We start from the raw sequence: 21,368 nt of genomic DNA on the forward strand, positions 1-21,368 counted from the left end.
CATGATCAGCTGTTAGCACTGAGGCATACCAAGATTTCTTCACTCAAAAATCAGGAGATCCCGAAGGAATTATTTAAAGGAAGAAGAAGGGGATGCAGAGGTGGAGTTAAACGCCGAGAAAGGAAAAGACGGTATAAACCGTGCATCCCGTCTGTTATTATGGGGAATGTGAGATCTCTCCCCAACAAGATGGAAGAGCTAACGGGGCTAATTCGGCTGCAGAGGGAATATAGGGAGTGCTGTGTCATGTGCTTCACGGAGACGTGGTTGAATGATTTTACATCGGACTCACTAGTTACATTGGATGGTTTCCAACTTGTGAGAGCGGACAGGAAAGCAAAGGAAAGCGGTAAGATGAAGGGTGGGGGAATTGCAATGTTTGTGAATAATAGATGGTGTAATCCTGGGCATATCAGTGTTAAGGAGCAGCTTTGCACTAAAGACATTGAGTTGAACATCCGGGGAGTGGACATTGAGATGGTGGAATCATATAAATACCTGGGTGTTCACCTTCACAAGTCACTAGACTGGTCTACAAATATAGATGTCCTGTACAAGAAGGGCCAAAGCCGTCTGCACCTGTTGAGGAGGCTGCGTTCTTTCGGTGTGTGCAGGTCTTTGTTAAAAACTTTTTATGATTCTGTGATGGCATCTACTATCTTTTTTGCAGTGGCCTGTTGGGGAGCTGGGTGTGCTGAAAGGGATAGGAATAAACTAAACAAACTGGTGAAGAGGGCCAGCTCTGTTATGTCCTGCCCTCTGGATACTATAGAGGAGATAGGGGGAAGGAGGATGTTGGCTAGACTAAAATCTATAATGGGTAACACTTCTCACCCCTTGTATGAGACTGTAAGCTCCTTGAGAAGCACCTTTAGTAAAAGACTGCTGCATCCTCAATGTAAGAAGGAGCGCTTCCGCAGGTCCTTTATTCCAGCTGCAGTTAGACTTTTTAATGCAACATCTTAATTTAACACTGTTAGCTCCTCACAGAACTTACTATTCTACAACGGTCATTATTCTGTATTATGTATTTAAATGTGTATGGTGTTCTTTATTCATATACTTTTTCACTTTATTATTATTATGTTAATTATCATTATTATTATTACTATTGTTGCTGTCTTTTTCACGTCTTCTGAGCTGCTGTAACACCAAATTTCCCCCAATGGGGATTAATAAAGTTATCATCAAATAAAATATATAAAATATAATGTAACGTAATAATAATTATAATAAACATCTATTTATTTATAACAGTACTGATCAACATAAAAATTCTTTAAAGAAGTAATATAGGCAATTACACTCTAAAAAATGCTGGGATGTTTCAACCCATCAAATATGGACATTTCTAGTTAACTTAAAGGCACAATATGTAACTTTTCACTGATAGAGGTCACATTTTCAAAACAATAATGATGAAAACATGAAATATATCACAATGTGCAAGTGGTTTTTGGATATTTTATTAAAAAATTACTACATACTGTGCCTTTAAACCAACGGTTAAAACTTAAACCCATATTTTAACTAACAGTTGGTTGAAACCACAAACAATTTTTAGGGTGTAGTTAAAGAGTTCATCCAAACGATTTATAAAATAATGGATTATATTTTATAATATCTACCTTCTGAACACATTTTTTAAATCTCTGTTTTTCTTCCGAAGACAAAAAGTCATAAATGGGTTTGAACGACATGAAGGTAAACAAACGGGAATTTTTCATTTTTAGTGAACTATCCCTTTTAATGTACCTGACCACAAGCAACCACACACAAAATTACAAAATGTGCACTCAAACCCAACTCTGAGAACTGATCTGAAACTGTCCAATTTATTATTACATCTCAGAATTTCCCAGCATCCAACTGTGTACTTCTGTGTCTGTGTTGCCTTTTCCTTATAGCATCCAGGAACATGCAGCCACAGCACAGACATTGAGAAATGCATTTCAAGTTACAAACACACATCACAGACCGCAGCCAACAGAAGAGCTCAGGAAAAGTGAGATTTATTCATCAGGTGATAAGGGAGATGCCGAATAAGAATTTAAGGGGTGGAAAAAAGACTAAATATGCTGACTCACGGGTACGAGACAGAGGAGGGATGCAGCTCCATGCGTCTTCTGAAGGACAAAGTAACATCTCCACCAATGCACCAGTCTGCATCTGCATCAAGTATGAACTCTTAAACAGCTATTAAACGCATGGTCGTGGGGTGGAGTATGATCCTTGTTTATAATGCAGAGAAATAAATGTCTTGACATAGTCTCCATGACAAGATGCCCAAATAATGCTGCAGGGTCAACTGAGACAGTAGGTTTAATCCTGCTATAAATAGTCAAGTAAAAAGACAGCAGAGTGAAACAGCAATTCATAGGTCATGATAGAGGACAAGAGAAAACGACCTGTCAATATGTGCTGAAAAAATAAACTAAACCCAATAAAGGTCAATTTTTTCGGGCATAGTTTCAAAAAGAAAAGATGTTTGTCAATCCTGACAGTTTAATATGGCTTTTATAAACAATATACAGACCTTAGATTAATAACTTCTAAGGTTTGTAAATTGTTGCTAGGATGTTGCTATGTGGATGCCAAGATATTCATGAGTGGTTGCTTGGATGATGCTAGATGGGCCTAAGATGGGGGTAGATAGATTCCCATGGGAAAATCACACTTGTATACCCTGAAAATGCTGTATTGAATGCACTGACTGGACTATTGTTTTGAAAAAAGCATATGCGAAATGAATAAAACAATACGGTGAATAAAAAGAATTGTGATTGGCTCTTATGATCATCATCAGCCATTCATCTCCTATAATTTCCATGACAACGAAGCGCCAAAATGTCCCCTAATCAGCAACATTTGTTCAGTGCTTCGCGCTTTACATATCCGTCCAAAAGTCTTGAATGAGCTTTAAAACATGAAAACATAGTTTAAGTAAAAAACTGAAAATTAGGAATTAATATATTGGCAAAAATCTGACATTAAAATTGTAGATGTCTCTACAGGTAGAGAACGAAAGATCTAAACCCTGTCATTATTTACTCACTCACATGTTATTTCAATACAATACATGCTGTTATTTTTCCATGCAACATGCTCTTTTCTACAGTGAACACATCTGTCAAGCACCATAAACGCAAAAATAATGAAGCTACTTACTATCTAAAATCCTGATTGGATTAAATAAGTGACATGCTGCACCAGGTTTGGAGTAGGTGATACCAAAATGCAATTGTTTTGTGGGTTGAAACCGAGATTGAGAGCTAAAAGCAGAAAAACTTCAGTTTGATTGATGACCAATTTCATATAGCTTTAGAAGTCTTTCTATATGACTATGATGATAACTATAACCATTAGCATCCAAAGCAATGGATGATAACAGTATAGATTTCTATACCTGGTCCAAATGAGCTGCTATACTGTAGAGTTTAACTCCACCCTTTCTGTCATTTCTAAGTAATCCTGAAGACCTTGTTTTGCTTGTTCAGTTGTGTTTGATTAGGTTTGGAGTTAAACACTGGACCTATAAGGAGCAGGACTAGATGTATAGTATAGACTGTTTTAAAGGTTCTTTGATAATCTTTTGGTCATTTTTAGGCTAGAGTACTAGCACTGTATGGAAAGATTTGAACTTGTTGGGTGGATTTATAAATTGAACTTGTTGGGTGGATTTATACATTTAAGACACAAAATTGAATCAAAACACTGAATCATTCAGGACCGAGTAAATTCAGGTGCTTGCAGACTGGGATCTCTGATCTGAACGGACACCTAGCTTGTGAAATGAGTCTTCCATCATCAGCCATCTGCCTATGATAGCACTTGGCAAACAGACTTGATCCTGGAAAGTCTTTCCCTCTTCACATTAAATCAGATAAGCTGACTCTGTGTTCCCTTTCATCAGATCCCACAACAGAGCTCTTTGTTGGACTTTTATTTGCATTGGCAGGCCCCTTTCACACAAGGGCAAATGAAACGGATGTATTTGTCTATCCAGAATGATGGAATACTAGTAGAACATAATACAACACTGGTGCGTTTCAACAACTCGTCATATAAAGATGACAAGGAGCATTTAATACTAAAAGTATGTAACACTTTATTTTGTACCACAATGTCAGTCAAGGTCATCTCTTTGAATTAATCTCTTTGATTTATTTGCTAGTATATATTCAAAATCTTTATATGTTAATGATCCCTTATATGAATAACGATTTAAGAATATTAAATAACGTAATGTTCATACCTTATTGTGGCATCATAACAACACAACGGGGCGGTTTCCCAGACAGGAATTAGACTAGTCCTAGACTAAAATAAATGTAAGAGCTGTCCAAACTGAAAACAACTTGCTCTGACATATCTTAAAATACATCAGTGCCCTTTGTTTTACATCATAATGCACATAAGTAATGTTTTTACTAAAGCATGTTTGTTAAAACTATCCTAATTAAACTAAGGTCTAGTCCTGGATAAAGCTAATCCCTGTCCGGGAAACCACCCCAACAAGTTTCTCAGTGACTGCTATAGCAAGTCTTGAAGGTGAACTAAAAGCTAGTTTTGGTCTTTGGGTGGGAGCAACCCTAATCCATGTACAGTATTTACAATACAACAGTTTGTTGAATAAATGTACAGGGTGATCTACTGTAGGGAAGAAGCTTTGCATTTAGGAGTATGCCTACATAATACATACGGTGAAAGCCAAAGGAGACGCATGTTTTTTAATATGCATCCCTAATAAATCATTATACGTTTATGACTGCTATTATTCAACATTATAGTCATTCATTTCCATTAATATGCAACCATGACATGGATATCTCTAAACCTCACTTCAAGAGAGGCACAGCCTGTGCTATCGGCTCAGAAATTTCTACAAGAAGATCATCATAACAAACTGTCAGTGCTCCAAAACCCAGTAAGCTGTCTTACTGTCTCCTGCCTACACAGGCTGAATGCTAACTTAGATGAAACTTCATTTGACTGATCTGAAACTTAAATAGTCATCCTCGTGAAGTTCACTAAAACTAACGATTGATTTTACCATAGAGTCTGATGTAGTAGTGTTGCTAAGCTAACAACATGACAGAATACACAAAAAACGATATTGTTCTTACTGCATTATTAAGTCCACTAGGATTTAGCGATAGTGTATATCATGGGTCTTCAACCGGGGGTCCGCGGCCCCCAGGGGGTCCGTGACGGAACTGCAGGGGGTCCGCCAAATGATGTTCAACAACAAGCTATTTTTTGCTTAAAACGTAAAATATATGTACAAAACGTTGCATGTCCCCTTTAAGTTGTGCACGTGCGTGGCCGCATAGGTTTAAAGGCGCGCATTCAGTTTAGCGAGCGGATCAAAATAAAATATCTAAAGATTATAAATGTCCACTCAGGAAGCAGCAGTAGCGACAGAAAAGTCATCATAAAACAGGTAAATCTTATGTGTGTCTTTCTTTCAGAATGTCATTTTAGAATCAGTGTGACATGATGTCTCATCTATATTTCTGAACTTGGACGGCTGTTTCACGCAGTTCATATTTAAAGCGCTAATTCAACAGGCAAATGACACCACACCGCGTCTGCATTTTAAACTGTGACAAAAGTATCGCTCGCATTTAAAAATTAATGAAACGCGCGCCGTGATGGTGCTTTGTGCAAGATTCATAGTCAGGTTGAAATCCGCCTCTCAAAAAGGTTACCCAAAGAGATGCGCTCGGACTCGTTGCATGTTGTTCTCCCGAGTCTGATATGAAGCTATACAGAAAATAAACCTGCGTTACTTAAACTCGTGACAATGATGATACACGAGAAAGGCAACAGACCTCAAAATTATAAAGTAGCACAACCTCTATCTCCACCAGAATAGACAGTCTTTGTGCCATTCACCATGATCAGTCTTCTTTATAAACTGAAAGCCCTTGTCCAATTCAGAGTAAAATGAAAATATATTACACTGCAAATACCTTAAAATAATATATTATTATTATTATTATTATTATTATTATAGGAATATAAAAAACGAAATCTACTTAAACAAAAAAATTATGCAATTTATTATAGTATGGCTGTGTGACAATATGGTTTGTTTCTATTTATAAAACAGTTCCAGTCCTTGATTCTGATTGGTGATCGGTTGTACTTTTCGTATTAGGCACAACGCAAAGTGGAGTAAAGGCAGACTCTCGTACCTTACTGCTTACTTAAATATCTTTGTTTTACACATTTAGTATTAGGGGGTCCCTGCTCCATGGCTCTTTTATCTAAGGGGTCCCCGACCCAAAAAACGTTGAAGACCCCTGGTGTATATCATTTTCTGGTGCACTGTATGGTTCACAGTGTTCCTGTGTAGCTTGTTGGTAAAGCATAGAGTTAACGGTGTAAAAGGTCATGGGTTTGAATCCCAGGAAACACATTTGCTGATAAAAATACCTTGTAATGCACTGTAAGTTGTTTCAGGACAAAAAACATCTACCAAATGCCTGATTGTAAATGGTGTATATATATGCCTTACTAAAAACAAACACAGTGTGGACATAGCCACAGAGCTAGAGAGACAGACAGTTCTCATATTCGTCTCATTTCATTTCACTTTACACAAACTCCCACTAGACCCTGAATCTTTCACTTCCACTAACCTGCATTATAGAACATGGCCACAGATTTAAAAAGCACTCACATAATGACTGATTCAGTACATTTACAGCACTTTAGTGCTTTAAGTGTATCAGTGCATTTAGACAGCATACAGTACTTATGAGGACTAAAGCCTATGGTACATTTAAAAAAAACTCCCCCAGCATACGCCATAGGCAGCATAACCACAGGTGCTCAGAGTCTTGAGCTTCATGTCAAACACGTTTAATTTGAGTTGCAAATACTTGCCGCTCATCTCCCAAGTTCACAATGGCTCACACATACAAATATTTGCCACTTTTACAGAGGCAAAAATAAGGGCATTTTTGAAATGTTCAAAATTTTTCAGACTATTTGTTATTTATTTATAGTAAATGAGCATGAACTATAAATCGAATACTTAAACAGATTATTTGTTCTTTACTCCTCTTTACTGCATTGTGCATCAGTGCCCCATATAAAAAGAAGGGTTTGTCTTTGTAATCTTTCATCATAATATTTTTCCTCTGAAATAAATGAATGTTATCTCCGATATTCCAGCTGCTCCCATCTTAATACCTGTTTCTATTGCGGCAACACCCACTTCTCGCAATGACTGTCAAATACAGAATGAATCCAAGCCCAGTAATTTTCAATGAATATCCTGTTTTACATGAAAATCCATCAAACTATGTACATAAAATTGCTTGCAGATGTTCCAAAAGTGCTGATATACACCCAGAACAACACTGAGATGATATACTACATTGTATAGCCTCGCCAAAGTAATCACTGATACAAATTAAGGATTTTTCTCAGTGGACAGAGACTGATATAATCACTTCAGTCGTGTCCTCTGACCCTACTGGGGCAGTTGTAGCCTCACTGAGAGTTTCCAGTTTGGCCTCACGACTGTCGGGGTGCGACTGTGGTGCCCATGAGCAAGGCACATTGACCCCAATTCCTCCCTGGGCGCTAAAGTGATAGCTGCCCACTGCTCCTGTTGTGTGTTCACAACTTGCTGTGCTTGTGTTCACTATTCACTAGATGGGTTAAATGCAGAGGTCATATTCTAGGTATGGATTACCACATTGGTAACTATATTACTTTTACTCTCTCTTTTCGTAACTGTCCTGCACCTCCTGCCTCTTTGTTACCAAAAGCAGTCTTTAATGCATCTTGTTTTGAACTACAGCAGCATACTTTTTGGCATAATTTGTGACATAAGAAACTACTAGTCACACACTTAACGATTATGGTACACTTCTTGTCATGCCTATTTATATACTTTCTGTTAAAAAATGAACTGTTGCCTTCATTGAAATGTACGTGATTTCACAGGAGAATATACCTGTTTTACGTAGTGGCGATTTTTGTATGAATCAGTACAATGAGAGTAATACAAAATGTACAATTACTTGATTAAAAAATTAACTTAAACATGCCCCTTACCCCAACATCACAGGGCAAAAGTACTGAATTTATCATCTCATAAAATATATGCAAATTGCTATGAGATTGTGTTGAGTAATCATAGCAATATATGTATTATGAGGTGGCTAATTCATATTATACCATGGTCTGTTTAAATACTCGATTCTGATTGGCTGGAAGGTGTGCATTAAAACCGTTTAACGCACAGGTAGTTCCAGTCAGTTTGATCAAAGTTAGAAATTAATCCACTACTATAAACATTGGTAACCATAGTAACACAGTTACACTTGCAGAGAGAGCGAGAGAGAGATTTCCAACTGTTTGATTTTTGTTTTCATTTAATTTAATCCATTTCAATAAATGTAATGTGTCCTAATATAGTAATCGTGGTTAGAGACGTCGGTTTTATTTCACACTTTACATAATTCATTTAAATAAGTGATTAGTTCAAATAAAGATTGCCTTGTCACTGTCAGTGTTGGCTGTCATTCATAAATTATTTAATGAATTTAAATAAATATGATAATTCATTTAAATAAATGCAATACAATGGCACTACTTTATTTAAAGCGGACGGAGTGCGAGCCTTAACTTAAGAAGATGACCGTCATTTTTTACCTGTCGGTTAAAATTACACTGTAAACATTAATTACAGCTTTAACTTGGCAAATAACCAAGGTATAAGCGGGATAATCCACGGCTAGCCATGCATTAAAGGGTTTTAATGCACTTCGCAGAGGCAACCACCCTCCGCTACGCGTCGGGTGGTTCTTCGCCTCTACGTCGTGCATTAAAACCCTTTAATGCATGGCTGGCCGTGGATTATCCCTTACTTAATTTGTACAGCACATTTATACATTTTTTATGATCTGCTTTTATCCCAGTGATGTTGGTTTTAGAGGCGAGATCCGTGGTGGCAGTGGCGCCCCCAAGGGGGGGCCAGGGGGGGCCGCGCCCCCCCCCCATAAAAGTCACTGGCCCCCCCAGTGGCCCCCCCAAACAGAATGAGATTTAAAAAAAAAAAAATTTTGTTGAGATTTTTATATTTAAATAATAGTAGTAATATGTATTCATTAAAATGTACACTAAAAGCACTATGTAAAAAAATAATATGCATTTGTATAATGTGTTAAATAGAATACGATCTTAACCCCTCCCCTCACCTTTACCCGCAAAGCCGTGAGTATGCGCAGCCGCACTGCCATCCATGTGACGTACACGTGACGTCCTGTTCGCTCCTGTTCAGCCATTGGATGCATTACAGAAGAAACTCACAAACTACTAAGTAAAACTCAGTTAATTATAGGTTATATAAAGCATATTGTTCCAAGCTTAATCACTGTAAGGGTTTAAATTGGGCTGGGGCACCAGAGACGTCATGCCCATTCAAACTGACCCTCGGTTTTTGAGCCAACTGGATTTTGCATGCAACCTCAAAATCACAGAAGCATCCATTAATCTGTTACTTGTCTTTTAATCTGTTTAATATGCGCAATATAATCAATTCTGTGCTGCATCCTTGTCACTTTTCGGAGATTTTCGCCGTTTTGATCATGTTAGATTTCTTTGTTCTGGCGTCATCAGCGTCTGAGAGCACTCACGAGCTTTGCTGTTGCCTTTGGCTTTCTGAGGAATTAAAACGTCTAAGAAACACTCACAACATTTCCAAACCCCAGGACGGTAATGTGCAGTTAACCTCCTCTGTGTAGAAAATGTATAGTTTAAAATGTGACGGTCTCGACGTTATATTAGTAGAGATTTCTAGATTCATCTTCTTGGTGCAACGGCAAAGTTCGCCAGAGTTCACGGGCACGGGAGCGCGGAATCACACATGCTCACATACGAGGTAACATTTAATGCAAAAGTCCGTTCCTCTAATAATTTTATCTAAACATATTTTTTTAAATCGTTATTGAACATTAAAACCAATCATGTGGCTATAGCTTATGTCATTTTCGTTGTTTATATACTTTATGGATTTAAAATGACATTAATTTCATAGGATAATGCAGTTGTTTTGCAAAATGCATTAATGACACAATTAAAGTCATTAAACAAAACGTAAATAAACAAAACATGCCGTTTCAGATGTAAATATGATGCCAATATGTCATTATTCCGATTGAATAGTATTTGATATAAAAGTTAGTCAACACATTTATTTTGAAGGTTTTTGCATGAAAGCATGGGGCGCTCAGATTGTTAGAAATGTATGCCATGGAAAAGACTGAAGAATCTATAATATGTCTGTGTATGCACTGTGCCCCCTTAAAAAAATGGTGCATGACGCCCCTGCCCGGCACATAGGCTGAAGGTCTCGCTCTACTCTTGCCAGTGTACCTGCTGCGCTTGTGCGTGTGCACTTGCTGCCTGCGGTGCCGCGAAGGGAATAATGTGTTTCCATTCATTATGGGGCATAATCACCAAACGCAAGTTCAACGATTTGCGCGAGTAGATTACATACAAAGTCAATGCAAAGACGCAATCAGACAGACGCGTCCTTGCAAGGGAGGATGCGAATGACGCGAAATGGGCTGCGCAAATGCCGAAAACACGCGCTTTTCCCTTCAAACGCGTCTTTGTGTGTGTGTGTGTGTGTGTGTGTGTGTGTGTGTGTGTGTACCTGGTAATTATCACGTTGTGGGGACCAATTGTCCCCACAAAGATAGGAATACCAGTGTTTTTGTGACCTTGTGGGGACATTTTGATGTCCCCATGAGGAAACAAGCTTATAAATCAAACAAGATGATGTTTATTAAAAATCTAAGGTACAAGAAAGGTTTTTGTGATGGTTGGGGTTAGGGAATGGGGCAGGTAAGGGGAATAGAATATACAGTTTGTATGGTATAAAATGCATTACGTCTATGGAATGTCCCCACAAAACATGGAAACCAGAATGTGTGTGTGTGTGTGTGTGTGTGTGTGTGTGTGTGTGAGAGAGAGAGAGAGAGAGAGAGAGAGAGAGAGAGAGAGAGAGAGAGAGAGAGAGAGAGGTAAGATTGGTGCCCACGTCGAGAAAACTTAAGACTAGAGACGTGTTAAGGACTAAAGTATGTCACTCATTTAATTAGAGTATGTTAACTGGATAACACTGGATATAACTCATTGTATAGTTTAATAAAATAATGTATTTTAAATACACAATTCAAACGGTGATCGGTTGATACTCATCTTTGATAGATTAATACTATTCCACCATCTGATCTTTAAATTACTTGCAATTTTTATTTGTCTCTAGTAAATCATATACTAGTAATAAATAAGAATAACTATACTCCAAGTATTAAAAGCAAAGGGAAAACTGTTGACCATTAGATTCAGGCATAATACATTTTTTAATTGTGCCACCCTAAGATTTGTGCTGGCCCCTTTGTGCCCCCCCATGAAAACAATCCTGGGGGCGCCACTGCGTGGTGGGGTGTCATCCATGTTTTTGTACAATTCACTTTGTATTATACAAATTAACCAACTTGTAAAATACATATTCCCATGAGATCAGGTTGAATTACCTGCAGTTTTTAACCTGCAGGCTTATGCTAATAGGTAAACACAGTCATGTTAATACAGACATGGTCACATTACATTGCTTAAGTGTAAACTGTATAGAGAATATCTTAATTTAACCTATCAACAATTTAACCATTCTAGGAAATGTTTATGTAGATCATTTGTTTCATAAATCAGTGTTTTTATTTATTTTCATCAAACGCAGGTGACAGAAAATTTTCCCATGAACCCATTCCCAGTTTGATCTCATGGGAAAGTGTATGTATTTACGAGTTGCCTAATTCATATGAATTTGTACAAAGTGAATCGTACCAAAATGTATGATTATTAGAAAGCAGAAATGAAACCCTACACCTAACCCCAACATCACAGTGGTTAAATCTGCATCACAAATCGTCCAAAAACGTACAAATGTGGTCGCATGAATTAACCACGTCGTAAAATACTTGCAATGAGATTGAACTGTTCAAACTGTCTTGGAGGCATACGCAGGATCTGTAGGGACAGAGCCATGAGCCGAGACTTTGACGTTGAGATAAGAGAAAGAGACTGTGCTGTCACTCAAGCTTCAGCTGTCACGGCTGTCTCCTGCATTTACCAAAGTCTCTATGGGCCATTTTGAGTTCACAAGTCTTTTCTCTCCCGGTACAGACTGTAAGTCCAAATCTGATATGTGAAAGCTTTGATGATGCACCACATTAGAAAAGAACCAAAATAATTTAGGACAACTTTTGAGAAGAAAGAAAGCTGACTTTAGAAAGAACACATCACTTTTCAGACAGAACGTTAATAAATTAATAAATTAATTCCTTACATTTATATAGCGCTTTTCTCAGTACTCAAAGCGCTTTACCTATAAACGGGGGAATCTCCTCAACCACCACCAATGTGCAGCATCCACCTGGATGATGCGACGGCTGCCATATTGCGCCAGAATGCCCACCACACACCAGCTTATTAGTGGAGAGGAGACAGAGTGATATAGCCAATTAGATTGAGGGATGATTAGTAGGCCAATGGGCAAGTTTGGCCAGGATGCCGGGACATCCTGGGATTTTTAATGACCACAGAGAGTCAGGACCTTGGTTTAACGTCTCATCCGAAAGACGTTATTTCTCTTGAATGGGGAAATGTTCTTGTATAGCTCAGTTGCATTTACAGTACAAGGTCATGGGTTCAAACCCAGGTAACACACTTACTGATAAAAATGTATACCTTGTAATGCACTGTAAGTTGCTTTCGATAAGAGCATCTTTCAAATGCAATATTTAAAAATACATAAAGCAAGATGATCATTTTTTTGGAATTGCTTCTCCTAGATGACAATTAGGTTAAATGGAGACCACCCATCACCCGCCTGTCTCCTCTAGAGAAATTTAAAAAAAACCTAACATCATCTTATAGATCTTGACTATTTCTCATTAATATTTTACATTGCTAAAATATCTGAGCTTTGCAAATTAACATTTATGTCTATTTCTCCAAAGGAATTTTGGAAGAAGCATCTGAGACAAAGTTGACCCGTAAATAAGAACTTAATTCTCTTGCACTATTACTGAGCAATAGCAGTTACCTTTAAAAAGACCCTTTTTATTTGAAGGAGTATGCATACATAATCAGAACCGTCTTTTATGATTGTGTAATTCATTAAAACAATCTGTGGCTTCTGATTTAAATAAGTGTGATGGCTAAATAACATCTGAAGCGATATCTGTTGTTCACAGCACAAACACAAAACACTTTAATAATCACAGCGTGGCCTGATAGATGCAGTCATATATCTAACACGAACAAATGAAAAAAATCAGCATCCACCACCATAAAAGGCAAAACTAAATATATGTTTAAAATGGAACTACATTTGCATTTTCACATTTGAAAAATACCAATGCTTTCACGAATGAACAGGGTACATGAAATGTCACATCAGAGTCGCTTTGTTGTCATGATGGTCAGCATGCGTTTGTGCTCTGCCTGCTCGTGTAAGAATCAACGCACAGTATCTGTCTGAATCACTATTCAGCAAATGTGCAAATATTCCAATGATGTAATTGTGTAGGTCAAAGGGCCATCTAAATAAAGAAATAATACTAATCACACTGAAATATCTATAAAATAATGTTTAAATGGAGTCTGTACATTAGGTTGTTTGAGCTAAATTTATTGCAAAAGATTAATACTTTGGGTTGAGGGTTTAAACACCATAAGCCGAATGCTTGAGAAATATGAATACAGTACAGTGCTGCCTTGCATACTCGACGATGCCAAATTTCTGCCAGATATTATAGCTATGTGTATGTGCAGAAGGTTTGCCAAGTCAAATTACAGCCACAGTAGAGATAATAAAAAATGAAACATGCTATTTTTGTGAGAAATCCTTTAAAAAAAAAACAACACACACACAAACACTGTAGTGTTGCAAGAACAGCTGTGTAATTGGCACAGACATTCTTGGCATGCCAGTTATTTTGTTGTTGGATTAAAGTAGAGAGCAGAAGTTATGCTTTCTTAACACAAAAATGTTTACACAAAGTCACGGTCTGTCGTTCCTTGTTACAGTTCCTGCACTTGTGTGAATTGTAACAAGACCTAAATAAACCAACTAAGTTTATAAACTCTCTAAGTAATAACAGCACACTCCCAAAGGCTTACATACTTTCAGTTGAACTTGTTTTGCTGTGTTGCACTCTATATGACGCCTGACTGAACTTGCAACCCCTCAGGGTGTTTGTAACTGTTCAAGAGGGAGATGTCACATGCAGCGCTAGCGTAAACACTCAAATTGGTTTGCATGTATCTTGGTCACTCTGTATGGGTTGTAAATAATCTGCTCGATACACTGCATGCGTAGCCCCTCAAAGTGCATTTCTGACAGTCATGCTGGGGAGAAACACATACGTAGACTATGCAAATTTTATGATAAGGCTTGGAATTGAAAAGTCCTATTGGGGCTGACAGTTAAACCGAGGAGTATGATTAAAAAAAATTATGAATCTAAAGCTGCCATTAGAGACAGCATGACTAGTAGTGAAAGGCATGTTTTGTGGCCACTGGCCTAGCTTATAAATCAGCCCATATTTGGCTATTTTGAGATGAACCCACTAGACAAAACATATTTTCCCAAACCACCAACATCCTTGTAAAAGATTAATGCATATGATTTTCTGTTTAAAAGATAAAGTAGTATCCATTTAAACAAATTCTATATTTAATTTAAACATTATATCTGCCATCCCATCCACCAGGTCTGCGAAGACCTAGAGGTGCTAGCAACGCCAAGAATTCCCAGAAAGCACACGTACCAACAAAATCAATATTGCATTGTGCAAAATCCATGAAAATGTAAAAATGCAGATACTGATATCTGCCAAATCATCTACAAACCTATAGAAGGAAATCACTAACAACACAAAAAAATGCATCACCCATTGGTATGAAAGGAGGAGCAGCACATTAAGGAACAGGATCAATGAAACCACACCAACATGCTTTAAATCTTGCAACTGTGCAATTCAATTGATAATTTGATGCTTACGCATTTCAAGCAAAGATAAAAAAATCCACTAAATATATGACACAAATTTCCTATATTGGGGATAAATTCCCCAGAGAGAGGAATCTTTATACATCTCTTCAACAATGAGATGGTCATTTAAACATCCTTCTAGCTGTAGATCAAGATCTAACGCATGTGATCTGAATGCATAACAGCATAAAAAAGCCCGATCGCCTACAAGCAATAGCAATACAGTAAACGTGCGATGAACCCTCTTCTATTCAGTTTTAATACATACAGCATTCCAACACAAACCACCCAAAGTGATGCACAAAATAAAAAATAATGCCGGGTAACTATATTTGCATGTTCAGTTGAGAATGTAAGGCTATGACATTTCGATCAGTCAGGTGCATTGGGCTACTGTACATGACGCGTCATGCAATGTAATGTAATGACAGACATACCCGGCCGTTCATTTAAAGCCACATTTAAAGCTCTTACTGTTGCGACTGATATGAATCATTATAACAGTGTAATATCTATAAATCGGTATCTATATAACAGTATGAAATTATTGCGATCGCCTTCTCTCGTCATGCATCAGTCAGTGACAGCCGCAAACTGGATGTCCTGTGACTGCGCTTTAATACACCCTCCAGCTATTGCTTCACTACCAGATCTCTTTTAATGCTTTTTTAATCTGTCTTTTATTTACGATGCAGTCGACTAGAATGTCAACATAAGGCTGTACTGCTTTAAGCGTGTATAAACTGTGCGCGCACTTGAAGTGAAACAAGGAATCGTCTTCTGGTGTTGCGCATGACTAAAATGTTTGCGTTCAGATGTCCATTGCAGCGACCAACCAAAATCACCTGTATTTCTCTTTGACATAACATTACTACATAATATCTGTTTCTTCTCTACCGTCAGACACGAAGCACGATCACTGACAAACGGATGACACTTCAGATCAATAAACGCAGTGAAACATTGCGCTATACGCGTAGGCGCGCATTCAGTCACTCACCTGACCTGTCAAGCGCTCGTCCAGGTGTGGATCATGGAGGTTTGGTGAGTAATGAAGCGCACTGGAGTCGATTCGGTCCCGCCCAGATCCGGTCGACTGTTTCTCGGTAAAGCACCGATCGTACGGGTGAGCTACAGTGACTGAGAGCAACAGAGCTCGGGTGAAGGGTGGGACATTACTGGGAGGGTTAGCGAGAGCGAGAGGGAGAGAGGGAGAGAGAGAGAGAGAGAGAGAGAGAGAGAGAGAGAGAGAGAGAGAGAGAGGGAGAGAGGGAGAGAGGGAGAGAGAGAGAGAGAGGGAGAGGAGAGAGAGAGAGAGAGAGAGAGAGAGAGAGAGAGAGAGAGAGAGAGAGAGAGAGAGAGAGAGCTGTTTCGACATGTGCTTGAATGAGATCTCTAGGAATATGCTATAGGAAGTTGTTTTGGACTGAATGTTTTGTACATTCATTAATGATTTATGGCTTCCATCTCCTAATATCCAAAATCCAATGAAGAATAATCTAACAAGGACATTTTAGATTTATGCAGTGGGAGCTCTTATGGCAGAGGGAACTTAAAATATATAGAAGCTATAACAGTTGTATCAATACAGTATGTGTGTAGCCTTGGGATCAAACCTTTTTTTTTTATATCACGCTGCTCTATCAATGGAGCTACAGGAACATTAACCCACTTTACCATTAGGCTTGACTCCAATAAGTGAAAAAATATATATTTTGTGGGAAATTGTGCATCAACTCAGTTCTACAATGGAAATGATTAAAATATATGTTTATCTCATAAGGCTCCTTAGCAGCAACCATTCAGCCCTGTTGTACCATATATATCTATATTGTGTTACATAGGTTTAAGGACTACAACTAAAACATCTGAACCCCTTAAATGATTTCTAAATCCTTTTTAAAGTGCCCATCTTATGACTGCTTTTCCACAAGTTATATAGGTGTATCAGTTCCATAAAGCATGTTTCAAAAGTTGTTTGCTCGAAATAGCTTGTAGGAAAAGATTGTTACCCATCTCTAGTAGCCTCTGTTTCAGGGCAGTTCAGATTGTGCCGTTTTGAGCTAGTCTTACATATTTATGAGCTGCTGCTCCTTTGATCACGCCCCACTACTAACGTCATGTGCCCGTGCGCGTGCTCAGTGGTATCGTGAGCAGTACAGACCATACTGTGTTATTATTTTATATATTATTATTATTAACGGTTTATGTTGCCAACAGACAAATCATGCAGAAAAGTATCACTAATAAGTACACTACAGGAGAAGAAACTCATGACACACAATGATTCCAGAGTAAATTGTGATGTTACGTTAGCAGTCACAACAATAAACTCGTTTTCCCTGGACAATGCTAACATATTCCAGTTATAAAACATTTTAGACCGCATTATTTTCGCAAATTACAGAAATTAAGACCCGGCGGGGGATGTATACTGCTTGTGGACCGCGTGCTAATTGCTAGAAGCTAGCGGGAGGTCCAGACCGTAAAGTTGCCTCGTCAGAAAAGCCGGGGCGGTAAGGCCCGGTCTCGGTGTGTCAAACACATCATGACACACAAAGATTCCAGCGTAAATTGTGATGTAGCAGTCTGAACAATACACTCGTTTTCCCTGGACAATACTAACATTCCCGTTATAAACATTTTCAAACGCATTATTTTCGCAAATTACAGAAATTAAGACCCGGCGGGGGATGTATACTGCTTGTGGACCGCGTGCTAATTGCTAGAAGCTAGCGGGAGGTCCGGACCGTGTATATATCTATGCGGACCGTAAAGTTATTAGAGGCTCGCCTCGTCAGAAAAGCCGGGGCGTACGGTCTCGGTTAGTTTGGCAAAAAGCTTTTAGCTCTAGCATCATAAATGTAGTATTTTGTGACAGAAGATGACAACATGCAAAATACAACGTGACTTCTTACCTTTTTTTGATGAAACAACGCGATCGCGAATCGAATCCAGTCTGTTTCAGATGTGTGAATGATCCATGAAAGTCCAATAAAATACATCCAATGACCATTTTTGTCCACAAATGCTTATAATCCGTGAAATATAGATACATAGTCTGTTGTTTACATCAGATTTTGCATGAAGGTCTTATTGCCTACAATCTGAGGACTGTTTGCGTCGTAACTCACTGTATATAAGATTACTCCGGGTTCCAATAACCACGCGTTAAAACTTTGTTTTTAAAAGTAGGTGGGAGTATAATCCATAATATCCAAATAGCGCTGTTATTTCCGTGAGACATGATAACAGCACAGAGGGTCTCATTCAAGTGACTGCTCTATGCTCTCTAGCTACCTGGTGGGTGGAGACCTGCGAGTGGGGTGGTGGGCGGGAAAATTCAAACTGAATGTAACGAAACGGTTTGTTACGTCACAACGGAGCTGAGTTTTAACTGGCGCAATCTGAGACTCAAGGCAGAGGACATTCAGAAACCTGTATCTCACTCAAAACAGCGTGAATGGATTTTTTTTCCAAGTTTGTATGCGTGTGGGAGCATCAGAGACACAAAATAACACCCCAAAACCCAGAAAAAGTGAGTTTTTCATAATATGGGCACTTTAAGAAGGAGGGCATGAGATAGTCTGAGAATGGGACAAATGCATGAGAAAGAGGCCCAAGTACTAAGATCAAGTGATCAGTTTACTGTCTTATCTAAACGTAATACAATAACACTCCCTGCGACGGCCACAAACCTAAATGTTCAAATATTTTACATGAACTATTTGTGACTGCCCTGTTGAGAATATTGATTATTTTTATGTTAATTTTTTTAAAATGCATTGTTTAAATGTTTATCTGTCATGATCCTAAACCTGTCTATCCATTAGATAATACAGGCCAGAAATGTTCATTCTGTTGTCATTCACTTAATCTAATGTTTTTCAAACACAAAAGGAGATACTTAGCTGAAAGCCTAAAAGTTACTCATTTTCATTACAATGAATTTGGATAGGGACCAGAAGCTACCATGAACACCATTAATCATGATTGTATGGAAAATTGCAGATGCAAGAACAAATGTTAAATGGGTTTGGATCAACATGTGTTTGAATTTCAGCAATTTACAATGGAGAATTAAATACGTTTACAAAGATAATTTTTATATACCTGCCCATTAAAGGGTTAGGGACAACAGGTGTAGGACTTAAAAGGCTATCACAACATCAAAACACCACACAACATCAAATCAAGTAATTCACATTTACACTTTGATATATTTGTTCCTAGATCTTCAATATATTGTGAGATTTCACAGTGTTTCCTTTCACAGAAAAGGAAACTGTTTAATTACGAGGTACCAACTCTGAACTTAAAGTACATGTTGTACCAGTAATTTGTTTGGTATGTTCACTGTAAATGCACGTACTGGAAAATAAAGTACAGTACAACTACACTATCAACCAAATCAGCCCCATTATTTCACTCACACAGGTGGTTGACCAGTAACATGAATTTGTTATGTGAAACAAAAAGTCCTTTGCAGAAGATCAAAGGGAGATAAAAGATTTGATGGGGATGTAAAGATTATTACAAACAACAGTTTGGTTAACCTCTCATAAGATTTCCGGGTCACTATGACTAGACTAAAAGCAATGGCGCTTGAGTGGACATGAATCATTTCGAACTAAGACCAGCCATATTCAAATCTAAATCATTCAATCAAAACTGCTCTTACAACACTGCCCTTAGAGCACTCTTGAACAAGACCAAACAGATACGTCAGATGACTTAGGCCAGATAATGCTTTGCAGTCTATAAGAACTGCTGATGCAGGACAAATGCTGATTAAATGCACTTCTCATTGGACTCCATTACAGATTTCACGTTCCTGACCTCTAACTGTAGCCTGATTGCTGTCAATGCCAAATCATCCTGGATAGATCCTCAATATTTGATCCATCAAAGGGCTTCAAAAAACAAATCAAGTGTATTAGCTTTCAAAGTTTTTCTTTTTTGATAAACATATGTTGGCATGCAATCTGAAAAGCTTATATACAGTTATATATCTAGTTACAATATATGATTTCCTGTAGCTAAACAAAAGCTGGTAAAAAAGCTGTCTCTGGGGTGGTACATTTTCAAAAAGTTCACATTTGTGTCTTAATTACCTCAAATGTACATATCTGTACTCAAATGGCACATATTATCAACTTTTAAAGGGATAGTTCACCCAAAAATGAAAATTCTGTCATCATTTACTCACTCTCATGTTGTTACAAACCTGTAGAAATGTTTTTGTTCTGATGAACACAACGGAAGATATTTTGGGAAATGTTTGTAACCAAACCGTTCGTGGACCCCATTCTCTTCCATAGTAGGAATAAAGAATACTATGGAAGTAAATGGGGTTCACGAACGGTTTGATTACACAAAATACCTTCCTTTGTGTTCATCAAAACAACAAAATTTATACACGCTTGTAAAAACACAAGAGTAAGTAAATGAATACAGAATTTTCATTTTTGGGTGAACTATCCCTGTAAAGGGTCCCAATCTAGTGACATCTTTTGTAACTTTAATCCTAGCAACACCATGGGTTTGGGCGCTAGGGAATGCACATGATCATTAAAACTCACATTGCATTAGTGTCTGCCAAAATGTGTTTAATTGTTTTAAATGGTCTGAACTGTCCAATAGGAACAGTGTTGTTCACTGGTTGTTTTATTTTAACTTTGTCTTTGCACTCATTGTTTTTGTTTCAAATGTTTTTGTGCAAATTTTCCCATATAGGTCAGTTCCTGATTAGCCTAATCAAGACCCTATCATACACCTGGCACAATGTGATACAGGCACAATGCGGCAAAAGTGTTTTTGCTCGTTTTTGCTAGCATCATTTTCTTGTCCAGCGCCATGTTGCTTAAACTGCACATGCACAACACATGGGGGTCCTGGTCTGCAGACGTGGTGAGTTAAGGCGTATTTTTGTCGCATAGCTGTTTTTAGTCAACGATTGCACCATTGACCAACTAAAACCTGGTCTAACGTCAATGGCGCCGTATTTCTTTTATTTATATAAAGGTGCCTTAGTAATATGCGCCTATAGGCGGGTGCACAATGCAGATGTACACTGTGCTTATGAAAAACCCAAAGGGACCCGCAGTAGCACACAAGCATGCCACATATTAAAAATGAAAGATTTACAATGTAAAATAATGTTATTGCGTACAGTACATAAAGATAAAAATGGATAGTCATTGCATGTATCAGAATTATATATTTGCAGTAATGACCAATGTATTTGGTTTCACCTGCGCCATACACTTCAGACCAT

The 21,368-nt window shown here is 38.0% G+C and overlaps 1 protein-coding gene across 11 annotated transcripts in view; it reads right to left on the bottom strand.

Annotated features, from left to right (window-relative positions):
- Positions 1-16,286, bottom strand: part of LOC135758134 (band 4.1-like protein 1) — a 142,413-nt gene extending 126,127 nt beyond the window's left edge. For 8 of the 11 annotated variants that reach the window (XM_065272995.2, XM_065272993.2, XM_065272992.2 and 5 more), the window contains exon 1: positions 16,092-16,286. The gene's annotated coding sequence lies outside the window, so the exon portion shown is untranslated. The remainder of the gene's footprint in view (positions 1-16,091) is intronic. The other 3 variants (XM_065272998.2, XM_065272996.2, XM_065272988.2) reach the window with 2 other exon arrangements.
- Positions 16,287-21,368: the final 5,082 nt, after the last annotated feature.

The sequence above is a fragment of the Paramisgurnus dabryanus genome, chromosome 14 (assembly GCF_030506205.2).
Source record: "Paramisgurnus dabryanus chromosome 14, PD_genome_1.1, whole genome shotgun sequence".
NCBI classification, from domain to species: domain Eukaryota; kingdom Metazoa; phylum Chordata; class Actinopteri; order Cypriniformes; family Cobitidae; genus Paramisgurnus; species Paramisgurnus dabryanus.